At 43.7% G+C, this 9,866-nt stretch overlaps 1 long non-coding RNA gene across 1 annotated transcript; it reads right to left on the reverse strand.

The window, feature by feature from the left end:
- Positions 1-2,466: 2,466 nt before the first annotated feature.
- LOC140590974 (uncharacterized) lies at positions 2,467-3,467 on the reverse strand. Its single transcript, XR_011991860.1, has 2 exons — positions 3,376-3,467; positions 2,467-3,207 (listed from the first exon to the last, which is right to left on the reverse strand). It is a non-coding gene; the product is annotated as an uncharacterized lncRNA (long non-coding RNA).
- Positions 3,468-9,866: the final 6,399 nt, after the last annotated feature.

A 9,866-nucleotide genomic window follows, 5' to 3' on the forward strand; every position in this document is an offset into this window, starting at 1 on the left:
TGACCATATCCATCCCTTTATGACTACCATGTACCCATCCTCTGATGGCTACTTCCAGCAGGATAATGCACCATGTCACAAAGCTCGAATCATTTCAAATTGGTTTCTTGAACATGACAATGAGTTCACTGTACTACAATGGCCCCCACAGTCACCAGATCTCAACCCAATAGAGCATCTTTGGGATGTGGTGGAACGGGAGCTTCGTGACCTGGATGTGCATCCCACAAATCTCCATCAACTGCAAGATACTATCCTATCAATATGGGCCAACATTTCTAAAGAACGCTTTCAGCACCTTGTTGAATCAATGCCACGTAGAATTAAGGCAGTTCTGAAGGCGAAAGGGGGTCAAACACCGTATTAGTATGGTGTTCCTAATAATCCTTTAGGTGAGTGTATATATATATATATATATATATATATACACACACACACACACACACACACACACACACACTAACATTATAGTATAGGACGTGGTGTTGACATAAGCATTGGAAAACCAGAGGAAATAAATATATGTATATTTATATATATAAGTGCTTGGAAAAACGGGGGGAAATTTTCCCGTTTTTCCAAGCACTTATTCTGGTCACAGTCAGAGGTGGAAATTTCAGATCCAGAAAGTAAAAATCCAGACCGCAATTTAGTTTCAACCGACCAGTTCAGCATAATCAGTCACAGAACGCTCGACTTGTTGGTTGGAACAAAATCACGGTCTGGATTTTTACTTTCTGGCTTTGAAATTTCCACCTCTGGTCAGGGTAGCAGGGTGGCCTGGACCCTATCCCAGGTGGTTATAAGAAATGTAATTTTATCTAGACAGAAGGCCCATTACTTCTGTTTACGGGAGCAGCCTTCGGTGCGTCTGAGATGCGCTGCGAGATGTCAGCGTTATATGGCTGTTGGAGCTGCTGTACATGTCATTTGTATCTACTATGCTTGTCCATTTATGTGTCAATGCATGTTCTGACCATCCATGCTCTCTGATCTCCCACATGTCTGGATGATGGAATCCTGTTTCAGTCCCATTCAGGGGTGACATCGCAAATGGGACCTACGAACTGCATCGTCGTGGGTGCAGCCTTCAGTGCAAGCACCACTTCTTTCTGTTTTCAGTGATGTTAGTATGCCCGGGGGGGGGGGGGCAGCCAGTTGACCTCGGACCCCCAGAGGTTTTTTTCTCTCCTTACTTGGGAGCTTTTGGTTCCTCTCCTCCGTTGTCTTTTGGTTTACTTTATTTAATTTCTTTCCTTCCTTTTCCCCGTTCTCTATTACTCTCTCTAATGATGTTTAATGTATCACAACACATCCATGTAAAGTGCTTTGGGACAACTCCGTTGTGAAAGGCGCTATAAATGAAAATAAATTGAATTGAATTAAAATGAATTGTGCTTAGGGTCGCCTAGAGCCTATTCCAGTCAGCAGAGGGCACGAGGTACACACTGAGAGAGATGCCAGTCCCTCACAGGGCACGACAAACACATACACACTCATACACCATGGGACATTTATAGACATCAGGACTGGTGCCCATGGCCAGAAGGTCACGGGTTTGAATCCCAAGGCTGGCAGACTGATGCTGCTGTTGGGCTCCTGAGCAAGGCCTTTAACCCCCAACTCCATGTCTGGAGGTCACAGGAAGAGAAAGATGTAGGTGTAAAGAAAGTGTAAAGAAAATTTTCCCATGGGGGTCAGAAAAGTATCACTATTCTATTCCATTGACGACTGCTGATGTTTCCTCCATAAGTATGGAGTTCACAGATTTCTTCTAGTCCAGTTTATTCTTGTGATATATGTGATAACGAATATCAAAGATGGGCTCTGCGGATTTTCCGCCGGAATTATACGACTTCTGACGGCAGTTTTCTGGGCATCGCATTGCATTTCTTTTGTAGTAGCGCATGGTGGCGCTGTTGGACTTCGCTTGCGTTTGGACGTTCCCAGTTTCCCAGTAATTACTTCATTGTTGTTGCATTATTACGACCCTCTTATGAATTCTATATACGTCTTAGAATTCTATATTAAAAAAATGAATTTCAGAAGACGTTACGTAACTAATACTGAATGTAACTGACATAAAACATATGACGGAATGAAAAATGCTGTGTAATATCTATCTAAGGAAGTAAGGAAATTAAAAGTTGAATTGGCTTTTAAAATAAAATACGGTCAAAGTTTACTGCCGCAATAAATACAATTATGGTCGATGTGACTAGGGGGTTTTAGAAACTTATCTGTGTACTACATCATCAAGTCGAATGACAAAATGTGAAATGAGAAGTAAAATTCGATACTATCTTGAAAAAACTTAGAAGGAAATGAAAATTATATTACATAATACTGGATTCACAATTACATGACCTCAAGTGGAAAGGAAAAGTTTTGCTGCGGGGACAGTAATGTTTCATGATATCCATGTAAACCCTTAAGGATAAACATTGCATAACCATCCAGGAAAACTCGGATATCAGGCGTTTGATTTCCTTTATTTCAGTAGGATGCAAAGATAGTACATTTACTTAAATCCGTACAATAATACGGGAAACTTTTATAGCTTCAACTAGAAATCCGAAACCGAAGAGCGGCCTGTCCGACTTGAACGGGAACAAGAAACTTCAAAGACGAACTTTCCACAATGGCTTTTAACGCCAGACCAAATCGTGAAATCCCACGGAAGTTGAAAACCTGAATTCTGGGAAAGCGATATTTTTTTCAATGACAAGAGCACAATACAGGCCATGTAGCGTTCATCTGGGGCACGAACGTTACCAGCTCATTAGCGCCCCCCGACTGCCGCACGAAAATGTGTCTGGCACGTGCTCGCTTCCACTCTTGGCATGTACATTGGCCTTAGCTGACACTTTTATCGATAAGGGCTTAGATATCTAGTAATTTATATCTTTATATAACTGGCTAGTAGGAGTTCTCCCGGAACCCGAATCTGGCCCCGATTTTACCTTTCTAACCAAGCAAGCAAGCTGGTGTTATTTATCGCAATAAAACATCGCCCAGGTGGAGAGACCATCATCTGTAATGTCCTCCACAGCTGACTGTGTTCTCCACCCCGGCCGGTTCTGGATTATCACCATCCCATAACAGACGTGTGGGCATGTCCCCGGTGCATGGGATGAAGGACACCAGCCATCCTCACGAATTCCAGGAGACTCCAGAAAGGATCATGCTGAGGTGGCTCAGAAGAGGCTGTGAAGATAAAATCATGATAAAATCATAAAAATATCATGCCTGGTTCAGAAAAGTAAAAACAAAAGTAATCAAATAAATAACCAAACAAGACAATAATACACAACGTCAGTGTTTACTGACGATCCACCTTTTTGGCACTAGTCAGTCGTGGGTAAGGTTACTCACTCAGGCATGGGGAGAAAATCCTGTCTCCTCATGAATCCGCTCTATGTCTCATGCTGGGCCACGTTGGGGCTATGGCTGGTTTTAGGGGTCGATCATCAACACCTCTGAGCAAAAACCGACACGCGCGCGATAGAATATCACCCGGTGGCTAATTTCACCTTGGTTTATGATTCAGCATCTTGGCTGTGTGTGTGTGTGTGTGTGTGTGTGTGTGCGTGTGTGTGCGTGTATGTGTGTGGTGTGTGGTGGTGGTGGGGGGGGGGGGGGGGGGGGGGCAAGGCTGCTGTTTTTAAAACTCACCAGGCCATGATATCAGTTAATGGTGAACTGAGACCTTCCAACATCATGTCTTGGTTTATATTTCAACCATTCTGTGAAAAAACAACATAATTTCCCTCCAAAAACCTAGTTAAAGATGACCTAAAAAGGCCATTAACGATTGCTGTCTGCTAAACTTTCTTATAAGGGCCCGATCTACTGTTTCAGGCTCCTTGGAAAAACTATACTTGGGAGAGCCTCCTTACCAAGAAAACTGATGACTATTTCACTTCCTCCACAATGCGGGTAATTCGGGGGCCCTTGGCTATCCTGTCTATAGCTACATCTGGCCATGAATATATTTATTTTTTCATGACTTTGTTGGGGGCCCCTTGTATCAGTCGGGCCCTTGGCAGCTGCCTATGCCTGTATCTGGCCCTGATTCTTATAGGGCGTTTCCCTCATTCACCGAAGTTTAAGTTTACTTTAACTTCAGTTTAACTTCAGTTCAAGCTGGGCTACTGGGCTGCTGCACATATAGATCTTTCATCATCCAGGAATGAATCATTTATGTACATCATTAGCATCTGACAGCGGAGTAATGAGCTGGAAAAGTTCGGTTGCTATTAGAAGAGAAGAAAATGAGTCCCCTTTAGCTCACCTCATCAGTAAAATGGAGAGTCTTTCAAAAACTCATCCTTATCTCAGCAGATTCTTATCTTCAGGATAGTCATTGCTTTCCAAAGCTCATAGTGCTTCTGATCTGCAGGCCAAACACTCACCTGTCTGTCTCAGTAGCTAATCCTGAAGGATGCCTTCAGACAATGGCTGCTTCCTCCTACATGTGCCCAGACCTGGTACGTCTGAGGCAGTGGGGTGGGAGATGGCCTGGAATGTTCCGGAAGCGAGGGAGAGACCACTGTTTCATTACCAGCCAGCAAAAGGTCTTCTTCAATCACCTCATACAGGATTCCAGAAGATCTCTGTATCAAATGGCAGGACTGAAAGACTGACCTTCTTGTGCTGTTCTTAAAAGGGGAACCTTTTTGCTATGTGAGCTATTTTTGCAACCCTAGGGAAGGGCTGAGGGCTTGCCAGTGGGAAAACACACCCGACGGGGAGTTAGGCGGCGACACGTTGACCTGGGCACATGAGATGGAGGTAGCCAGGAAGAGTGACACAGAGAGGCGTCTGCGTGCATGGGCGGAGCGGGGAGGATGTAGACACAACAGGGGTGGCAGCATTGTGAGGGCACAGAGGGCAAGGAGAAGGCCGAGCCTGATGCCCGTGACAGAAATGCACCCAAAACATTATACATTTTTAATTGTTAGTTAAGGGCCTTGATCTGGGGCCTAATGACAAAATATTCTGTCCCTGGGATTCGAACCAGTGACCATACGATCATAGGCACACCATCTCACAAAGCAAGGGGCGTGAACCCTTCCCAGCACTGACCCGAAGCACCCAGACCCCATCCCCAAATCCCATGACCATACAGATGTTAAAACACCCTCCATTCGAACCCTTTACAGAAGTGTCCAGCTGTCGCAGTTTGGCTGTACCCCAGCCTCCCTCCCAGCAGTGCTATCTGGGAATGGGTGTGTCCCCTTCTTACTTGGAGCTACACAGAATAGACTATTGTTAGTCTCAAAAGACAGAGAGACAGGGTGGGGGGGGGAAATTCTCTGTGGAACAATGCAGCCCCCCCCCCCCCCCCCGCACCAATACGTACACAGACAGATACAAACACACAGAACAATGACGTATTTCAGTGTGGGGACGCTAGGGGACAGTGGAAAAGGCTGGTAATGGACAGAGGGAGAACGACGGAGGTTGTGAAATTGAGGAGGGGGGCATCGGAGGTGGGGGGGCTGTTAGATTTTACGCAGGGCTTTGAGAAGCTGCCCCTCCCTGTCCTGATGAGGATCATGCACCCACATGGACATCATCCTCACTGCTTCTGCCTCACACCCACATCGTCCGTCAAGCTCCGCTCTCCTCCCGACGTCACACCCGCATGAAATGGGGGGGGGGGGATCTCTGGGGAGGGAGGTGTTTGATGTGGTCATTGAGACAGCTGAGATTTGGCAGGGGAGTCCTGTTACGGAGCCTCCTTTCATCACGCTGTGTAAACAGCAATCATGAGGCAGGGGTTCCACAGTCCCGCTCGTTTGCTTTCAACTTCAAAACAGGGGGGGTTTCTCGGGATTTGGCAGGAATATTTACCAACTCGACAAAATCAAAGTCATTCTTAATTCCATTAGATGAATCAGAAGCTTCCTACTCCTTTTCCTAAGCCACACAAAGATATCTGTGTTCCTTTTCATCCACCACTGTCACTGTCAGCAATGATCTTCCGTGTAGATGGATGTACACTTCACATTGTGACAGTAACACATTCACTACTCAAGAGAGACATGTTACATTTATTACAATAATGACTAGAGAATCTTACACTCCCAGAAAAAAAGATAAAAATTTGCACCTTTGCTTGTCATTGATGCTGTACCCTTGTATTTGTGCCTTTTAAGGTACAGAAAAGGACTCTGGGGAACATACCAAGGATACAAATACCATTGATGTACCATCAATGGTACAGAAATGTCCATCAAATGTAAAAGGTACATTTACCTACAGCTCAGGGTACAATTGGCAGACCCTTGAGGGTACAGCCCCAGTGACAAGCAAAGCTACAAATTTTGACCCTTTTTTCTGAGAGTGTATACATAATGCGATAATGGGTCTTCTCTGTGAGGTGCTATTGATTTATATTTCAAATTTGCTCTTCAAATGTCACATTTCTTACATGGGAGGTAATTTCCGGTGACGTTCTGGTCAAGTCAAATCAGGCAATAGGGTTCAGAAAAGACCAGCTAGTAGAATGTGGTCTCTGTCTGTTTGGGGGTGACAAGCCACACCGAGAAGCACATCTCAAGTCTGATGTATAGCTCATCTGAACAATGGACTTGCGTGATCTTCTCCACCAAAAAAAAAAAAACAATTATGGCAGATAATGGCTCAGCTGGTGGCACTGAGACCTCACAGCTTCATTGGGTTTTCATTCCAAGATGTTTGCAAGTTCTCCCTCTGTTTCTGTGGCTTTACTCAGGGTAGTTGGGTTTTTCTTCTGGCAGCCAAAAATGTGGCAGGTGAACGAGTGTCTCCAGGCTGTCTGTGGTCTTTGAATGTGTGCTGTGTGTGGACTGCTATCCCATCCAGAGCGTCCTCTGCCTAATCCTCCGTGCTTCTTGCGATAGATGCAAACGCTCATAGGCCTACCTTAAACTTCACCCGTAATTTCATACGAAACTGCACCGCCACAAAGGACAAAACATTTTGTTAGTGTTTGGGGTTATCGATCACGCTGTCTGAAAATCCGGGACAAATCACATTTTATTTATGCTTTATTTATACGGCCCGCGACATTTTGAAGTTAATAATTAAATCTGGCCAACAGATCGATCTTTCATTTTACACAGAATACAAAACAATGTTATAAAAACGTTATTCCACTAATACGCGTGGACATTAGTATGTCGGTTATCCATCAAAAAATGTATTAATTAATGCATTTAATGTAACTGAGGTACAACAATATATTTCCATCTGCTCCCACTACTTTCCACTTTCCGCGTCTCTAACGTTTAATTTCTACAAGTTACGCCGGTGCTTACGGTCGAACCAATCAGCAAAAATTATCGCCATAGGCCACACCCACTAGTTCTCGGTCGAGCGAAAAGTGCCTAGTCCAGACTAGGCACTGAAAAAAAGTTCGGCAACTTCCTCCATGCACCTACAATCGGGCCGAGTTCCTGCGATGGGAACGCGACATAAGTTCCTGTTCCCGAAAAAGGTTCCTTCTATGGGAAAGCGCCCACTGAGACCCTTAACTGTACTAGTGGCTACAGGAGATGGACAGATGGATACCAGGGTGACAGATACGACAGTGTTTAACAAATGATGGCATGGCTGTATAGCAATGAGGTAACAATTAGTGGATTTTTGGGGAAACACCCTTTTTGATTTTCTAATATATGTCAGTTTTCATGCTTCTGGTATTTAAAAATCTGATGGGTGAGTGCAGCTTATGATGGATTGTCCTTAATACTTCATTCTTAGGAGATGCTTTCATCCAAAGCAGCTTCAATCATTGTTAGTTGTTCTGTTTTAGCCCATCAGAAAGCTGGATATTTAACTAGGGCAAATTAGGAAGGTACAACAGAAATTCCCTTTCTGCCATTTGTTGCTGCAAGCCCAGCTCCTTAAACACCAGGCCTTTGTTGTGATTCTCGCATCTTCAGATCTGGTGGAGAGACAAACTTCCTTTTATTGAGTCATGCCCATACAGCCACTGTATCGATTGTAGAAGGAGGCCCAAGGATTGAGGCTCACATCCTGAAAAGTGAACTGGGTATTACTAATTATGTTTATAAATAAAATGTTTCAGTAAATATTCAGCTGAATTGATGTTGACATAAATCACTCTGGATCACAAAACAGGAAACAGACATAGATTAAAAGTATAAATGGTATGATTGCGTGTTGTTTGATCTGGATGACCTCTCTATTGGACCTGTAAGCAGCAATAATATACGAAAACACCGGAAAGTCAGACAGCACAATCTTTCCAGTAGAGACGGTGGAATGGCGCTCTGGGTCGTCATGGTGACGGTAACCCTGAATTCCCCCAGCCTTCTGGAATGTTACATCAAAGCTATTTTGGTCCCGTTTTTAACAATATCTTGAAATTTCCGTGGTATTTCCTGGTTGTTCCATTTCAAATCGGCATGATGATTGTTACACAAACAACAGTCCAGGCAGCAGTCATCTGAGAGCCAGAGGAGGCTTGTTGACCTCTGTGGGCCGAATTGGCCTTGACTCTGTGTGTGTGTGTGCATGTGTGAGTGTGTGTGAGCGTTGGCGCGCCCATTGTGTTCAGGAACGTTATCATTGTATTGCAGTTTCCTTTACCAGCTGGGAGTGGGGGGTAAAAAAGAGGCGTGGGGGGGGGCAGTGGGGGTGTATAAGAATGGTGCACACAGGCATAAAGCCACAGAGAGAAATGAATTGTACAATACATGCTCCTGGACAAACAGATATAATATGATAATGACTCAAAATTACAGCCTGGCATTGTGATCTAGAAAATCACAGACTGTCACCACTCATCATACATATACACATTATAGAGAAACTAAACACACACAGTGCTATATACTGTCATCACTTATTATAGATAAATAAATTACAGATTTAAAAACATATCAATGCAATAATACACACACTTGCCATTCATCATAGTTATACACATAAGTCACAATAAATACACACGCAGGCAGCATAATAGACTGTCACGCTTCATTATATATATCTAAATTAAAGACACACCAAAACACACTCAAATACAATAATAAATGCAATCGCCATTCATCATAAATATATAAGTAATTGATACACTAAACACACATATAAACAATATTATACATTGTTACCACCTACAGAGGAGAGTAATGGTGTCGCATCACATGACCTGGTCACCTGACCTAAACCCAGTAGAAGATTTTGGAGGAGTTTGACCAGAGAGTGAAGGGAAAGTAACCCATGAGTGCTCAGCATATATGTGGGATCTCCTTCAGGTAAAGCATCCCAGGAGGCCACTTCATGAAAATGGCTTAGAGGGGACAGTAGAGGCAGCCAGTCCATGGAGCAATTGGGGTTAAGGGCCTCACTCAGGGGCCCAATGAGGGGATCACTCTGCTGACCGCGGGATTCGAACCAGCAACCTTCAGAGTCCCACCCCACAGAGCTGCCACACCCCAAACAAACCATTATTTTTTGTTTAATACTTTTTTGGTCAATGCGTAACCCATATGTGTTATTTTATACTTTTGACGTCTTTATAATTATTATATCCTCCTGAGACCCCACCCATTCAGTTACCCATTGTGCACTAAAGAGGACATGCTGTGAAACTAAAAATAAAAATACATTTGAAAAAAATCTAAATTGTAAGACGTCTTATTTCCTCCAAAGACAAATAACCTAAAATTGAAGGACACTTTTTTCCTTGGGTCTCAGGAAGGTATAATGGAGAGAATAGTACAAATAAACTTTTCCATGGGTACGTGTGTCCAAACTTTTGACAGGCACTGTACAAATTATAGACATGCTACAGCACACACATGAACAATAGCATAGACAGATGTCAATAACACGACACGCAGACCGACATT

The sequence above is a fragment of the Paramormyrops kingsleyae genome, chromosome 5, assembly GCF_048594095.1.
Source record: "Paramormyrops kingsleyae isolate MSU_618 chromosome 5, PKINGS_0.4, whole genome shotgun sequence".
NCBI classification, from domain to species: Eukaryota; Metazoa; Chordata; class Actinopteri; order Osteoglossiformes; family Mormyridae; genus Paramormyrops; species Paramormyrops kingsleyae.